The sequence below is a fragment of the Austrofundulus limnaeus genome, unplaced genomic scaffold, assembly GCF_001266775.1.
Source record: "Austrofundulus limnaeus strain Quisiro unplaced genomic scaffold, Austrofundulus_limnaeus-1.0 Scaffold25, whole genome shotgun sequence".
In the NCBI taxonomy this organism is placed as follows: domain Eukaryota; kingdom Metazoa; phylum Chordata; class Actinopteri; order Cyprinodontiformes; family Rivulidae; genus Austrofundulus; species Austrofundulus limnaeus.
In genome coordinates this window covers 768,893-775,453 of record NW_013952427.1, presented here as the reverse complement: position 1 = coordinate 775,453, position 6,561 = coordinate 768,893, and positions in this window count along the sequence as shown.

The window sequence follows — 6,561 nt, the reverse complement described above, 5'->3', positions numbered from 1 at the left end:
AGTCACATGCAAAAGAAGGCCATCACCTAACAATAGGCTTGATTAGCTCCATTGTTCATAGAGGGTCATGTGCCCCATCACCTGACTTATTGGTTTGGATGCTTCGGCTGTGGTTAACCAMGTGGAGGCAGTGCTTATAAGGCTGAGTTCACCTGAAACGCATCAGACTGAAGAAGTCTCTTGGAGGAGAGACAAAACGTTTCTCTAAAGAAGGACCCATCCAGAGGACCTACTTATTTTTTTCTTTTTGATTAATATACAAGAATATCTTATTCCAAACATAAAATCTTTTATAAACTTGCATCTTGCTACAGTGGATGAGTTTGTTTCCTCTACGCTTTAAAATGATTTGATTGTTTAATTTTAGAGTCATAACTTGAGGCCAGCCTAAACAGCCCAGTCACATCYCACACAGGGGAAGCGAAGCGTCTTAAAACATCCTGTTTGTTGTGAAAGTCATTGTAAAAATGTGAAATACACTTTGGTTGTTAGTCGCGGCCGCGTATTAACAAGTTACACAACAATTCACGTTTTAAATGAAATTCTGTCCAACRCTTTGAGCGACGGCTCGTGCTCATTATCTTTACGGCAGACATTTTCCTCTGTCAGACAAAAGCAGCAGCCCCAGCCTCGTGGAAACGGCTCGATGTTAGTTTTTCCTGTCTGATTAGCTGCGTTTGTTTCGGCAGAGAAAAAAGGCAGAAAGTTAAAAGAGATGAAGGGCAGGAAATTGAGAGGAGGAGAAAAACAAACTGATTTTAGAGGCAGTGTTTACATGTCAAACTGTGTCGATTTAATGATTGTGTTAGTGTTTTGGGGAAAGTGAGGAATACTATAAAACAGWAGAAGAACACCGTTCTAATCAAACCACTCAGACACACAACATGATCATTTTTGATCCACCTTCCACCACATCAGCTTTCTGTCACATGTTACCAAATTAAAGTCAAAAGCATCATTTCCACTGACAGAATAAAACAGTCACAAATGTCTGCAGTGGTTCAGGAAGTCATGCCAGTTGTGAATTTCTACATGTGTGCTGCAAATATGAGGTTTTGTGAATCACACAAAGCTGTGTGTCTGCTTAAATGGTGCAGTGTTGTTTCCAACCAAATACAAAAGAAAAAAAAAGAAAAAAGAGAGAACAACATTGTTGTGGTTTATTCTATTAATGACAGATTACAGTCACAAGCAGAGAAGCACATCAAAATGAAATGAGAAAACAAACAGGAAGTACAACCGAGCTGATGAGATGAACAAAATGTCGCYCAAATGTCTTTACGTCTTTTACAGAGCAAAACAATGGAAGCTATTGTGTACAAAACACAAGAACGACATATTTATATTTGATTGTACAAAATTTATGTCAGAAAAAGTTGCTGTAAATAAAAATACTTCCCATCAACGTTTTAAATACAAACATCTAAACTCAAAGCAGWATAAACAGGAAAACTCTACCTCACRGTGCACATCAAACCTAAATCATATTTCAAACATTAGGTGTATTCAATTTTTATATATTCCATGTGGACATTACTTTTATTTCCCATTTCCAGTTGGAAATAAATGGAGCTGTTCTAAACATCTTTAAAACCCTTAAAATGTTTATAAYTCATTTCACTTTACACATTTTGTTCTGGTTCTGCTCTCTTTCAACTCCCTTGTGCTAATTCTAGCTTCGTTTTAAGCTACTTTTATCGTTTTTCTGCTGTTTCAACTAAAACTCTACTCCTTCTGCTATTCTTCTGCTCATTTTTACATTTTATGCTTCTTTCCGCTTCTTTTTTGCGTATTTGAGCTTTTTTTCTTGCTTCTTTCAGTTGTTTTCTGCTAATTTCAGCAGCTGATAGCTAAAATATTTTTTTCAAGCTAAATTCACAGTTTGGTGGCCATTTCAGCTTCTTTTTGTAAACAGGCTCTTTCTGTTTCTTTGTGCTAATTTCAGTACCATATACAATTTTAGCTGTTTTARTCCACATGTTGACTGTTTTAGCTGATTTACAAAAACTTGTTTTTTTGTACATTTTTGTACTTTGTTTTTGACTAATTTGACATTTATTTACACAACTATCACTGTCTGTGTATCACATTCAACTTGTTTCATCCACCTTTAGCTTCACTGTAAAAAATGAAATGTTGGATTTACTTAACCATGTTATGTTACCTGGTTCCACTTAACTGAGTTGAGTAAATTCAAAGCAACGTACCAGTTTTTTAACCAAAGAACATGAGTATGTTGCTTTGAATTTACTCAACTCAGTTAAGTGGAACCAGGTAACATAACATGGTTAAGTAAATCCAACATTTCATTTTTAGAGTGTAGTTTTTCTGCCAATTTTAGCTTTTTTCTTCTATTTCGGTCATATTTCAGCTTCTTTGTGCTATTTTTTGCTAATTTCTACTTTTTGAACCTTTTTTCTGCTTCTTATTACTAATTTAATTTTTATATACTTATTTCAGTTGCATCATGACAATTTTAGCTGTTTTGCAACTTTAGGCGCTGTTTAGCTGTTTGCTGCTAAATTTAGCCTTTTCAAGCTAAATACACAATGGTTAAGCTGCCTTCTGCATAGTTAAACGTTTTTATGCTTCTTTCATCTTCTCAAATTGAACTTGCATTTACTCTTTTGCTATTAAACACATTCAGCTCCATTTTAGCAGCTTTCAGCTGCAGTTTTCAGCAATAACCTGCATTCACACTAACATTTTTGCAGGAAATACAATTTCTCRAGTTGTCTTTGTGTTTAATTTGTAAACTTTTGTTGATCATTTATATACACGCCAAAATTACACACAACCAGCAGAAGTAATACCAGAAAGCAATAGTATTATTGCTCCCATTTTGAAAAATTCCTGATTTCTTTTTCCAAATGAATTTAGATTTAAATACACAATCAGCTCGTTACTCTCCAACGTACTATAACTAACAAAGTATTTCTCTTCAGTATATTCAGTAATCTTTTCAGTATATTAAGGCCCATTTTCAGGTACATTTAAAGTACAGTGAGCATTACAGAGTAAATGACATCAACACAGTTTTATMATAAAATCAAAAGCAACACTATTTAAAAAACAACGACTGTGTTAAATAAGAACATTTAAAAACTTGTGTAAATCAAACTGCAAAATAGACCTTCAGGTTTTCAGGGTTGACAGTTTCACATCATTTGTAATAATTTTTCAGACTTGTTTAAGTCTGGCGTATCACCACAGCAGAGTAGGTCGCCGATTCAGAGTTTGGGCTCAGTTGCTGCCAAAAAAAAAAAAAAAAAAAAAAAAAGAAGAGAACAAAGTTTTACATGTTTGGATCACGGAGCACGGCAACAACTGGGATGTGCCTAAGATTCCCAGTGGGGTTGGAAAGTTCCTGACATATTTTTGTCCCGTGTTTAAAAATTATTGTTAAAAACGAGTCATTTCTTGAGAAAAAAAATGAAATACAAACTTCTGAACTCAGTCATCTTGTTAATACAAACCATGTTGAAATTAAGTTACAGCATCACAAAATCATGAATTAATTTCTTCTCATTTTAAACTTTTCTGTTGCTTTGAGAGCTCYTGTACTTATGTAACTAACTGTATCTAACTGTTTCACTGCAGTATTTTGACCTTTTTTAAATAAAAGATCAAATGATTTTGAGCTATAGATATAGAACCCTGGTGTCTCTTTTCTCTGAACACATTTTAAAAATAATGCAAATAATTTGAAATAAAAAGAGTTGCAGAGTTGTTGTGAACGTGTCAAACTCATCCCAGTTTAGTTTTCTTAAATCTGTTTGCTTTGAGTTGACGTCTGCACAGGTGCTTTTTTTGTGACAGAAAACATTTGAGATTATAGCACTAAATGTCCAGGTTTAAAATCCAAGCCGTTGATAAATAAAAATTACTTAAAAAAATGATCTAAATTTGGATCAGTTTTTTAAGTAATTAATTTTTTTTACATTTCAAAAGCACACCCTGCAAATGTGAAGAATATGGGCCAAGGTTGGCAGAGATGTGGAGCAAAAATAATGTCCACAGAGGACAASTGGTTGAAAACACTCAATAATTGAAATTTATTTTCTCACAAGCCTGAGTGATCGCCTCGCAGCTCAGTGAGACACTCTTCACAGGTGGGTGGCTTCATCCCAAAGACTTCCATTTAATTTAATTTGTTGCTTTGATGAAAATATTCAAGATTCTGTTTCTCATTTGAAGTCAGCAAGGATGAAAAAAGTAAGCTAAATGCAAAAATAAGATCTAAAACATGAAAGAGATGTTTGGTAAAAGCGTTTTCGACGACACTCACCTCGTAGTCAGCAGCAGGGACAGGTGGAGCCCGGCCCCCTGGTTTAGGACGAGCTGGAAGAAGTGGAAAAATTAAATGTGACTGAACATTTTTTTTTCATTTAAACTAAAGACACTAGAACATTTATTTGTAAAAGTAATTGAAAAATGTGAAGTTAAATTTCACTTAGTCACCATCAAACAATGCTAAAAAGTATGGCTTTAGATGCGATGCAGTATTTTGCATTGGGAGGATTTGGATTTACAAAAAAACCTTTGACACAACAATTTTTTTTCTTTCTCCTCCAAAAATGGGATCAATACAATGTAAAAACTGCAAATCATTGATTAAGATGTTATTTCAATTTTAGGTTTCACTATGTAAATAATACTGAATCACAACTAAGAAAATAAGAAGTGGTGCTCCACAGGGTTCAGTATTCGGCCCTAAACTTTTTAAAATTGATTTAAATCATAATGGCTATGTAACGAACATGTCTGAATTATATATTATTGAAAACAAAACCGATTTGATTGTGTTTAGTTGTGTAGTTGTGGACAACTCTTACAGAACGTTTGCAGTCAGTGTTGAAATCAGAAGAGTTTATGTTGTAATAAGGTTTGTCTTATTTTGTAAAAATAGACATAAATGTTAAACTTTATAAAAAACGATAATAGTATAAAAGGCTTTTTATGATGAACCAACAAACAATCCTGTCATTTGCTCCAGTTGATTAAAATGTACTGAATTTGTATATTTAAAATCAACAGAGATGATGTTATGTTGCCATCAATAGTTTTCCTATAGTGAAGTGTTTGAATTGAAAAAAAAACAACAACAATATAATTTGAGTTTTGCATTTTATTTTACAAATGTTGAATGAGGTGTGTTTTAGTATTGAGACTATTACAGAATGATTGTAACAATAAGTAAAAACTATGTGTGTATATTTATTACAGATATACTGATTAGTACTTGAAGACAATATATTTAAAATCAGATGTTTGGCACTGGAAGGGTGTAATTAATCTTCAAACTATTATGTTGTTTTGTTTTATATTCTTATTTTTTCTTAACTGTGCAAAACACAGTAATTAAGATATTTATTGATTTTATTATTATTTATTAAATTCAAAGAGTCCTAATTACTGTTTTCTGATCTAACAGATCATTCTTACGTTGAGGCCGTTGCTCTGGGACTTTCTTCTTAGTGTAGCTGTAGATGATCGTCATCAGAGCCGACGTCCCGATCAAATCCACGATGATGATCAGCAGGAAGAGAAGTCCGTCTACTTCAAAGCAGTCCTTACARGCTGCAGGTGACGGGTGAGAGGTCCAACAAGGGTTAGCTCTGGAACCAACACTGGTGGATAAGAATAGAAGACTGACTGGACTCACCTTTTCCTTCCACGTAGAAACGATACGTTTTGACAACATCATCAATGTCCTGATATGTGCAGTGAAAATTATTCTTTTTTTTAGTAAACTCAAATTCATATGTTTCTTTCTCATTTTGCACTTTAGCTGTAGAGCTATGCCAGGTCCCGTTACCCGGACAGGTCAGTGTGACTTTATCTCTCCAGAATGTTGCAGATCCTTTAAACAGGACAAAAAAAAAAAAACACTTATTAAGTTACTTCTTTGTGTTTGTTTTAGTTTCTAATTCAATAACTAACACTAAAGTCCATGACTTCATCCACAGAAAAACAAAAAGTCTACAATCTCTTGTGTAAAATTTGGTTTTTCATAATATGATCATTTAATTGAAATACTTTTTTTTTCGTGAACATCTCGTCACTGAGAAGAAAAGGAAAAAAGAAAAATCCAACACAGAAAAATAAAATAAAATAAACAACACATTTGTAATTATTGGCAGCAGTCGAGGAATTCTAATATAATAAATTGGAGAAATGTACTTTGAAAAGCAAATGATAAGATTTTTTTACATTCTWAACAGGGTAAATTCAAAACACTAAAACTATTTTAGTTGCAAATATGAAGCTGAGATGTTACTGATTTACCTTCACTTTTCACGCCAACTGCAAACATGAGGAAGACGACAAATTCGATCTGAACGCCCATCTTGGTTCTTTAATCCGTCCTCTGATTGTTTCTTGAATMATCTAATATTTGGATCAAATTCAATAAATCTCCTGGAAACGTTTTAGAGTTGCATAAAGTTGCCCGTTCAAAAAGACAAACGTATTGAAAGTGAACCGGGCCAGTCTCTTCTGACTCTTATCTTCAGTACATCTACACACACACACACACACACACACACACACACACACACA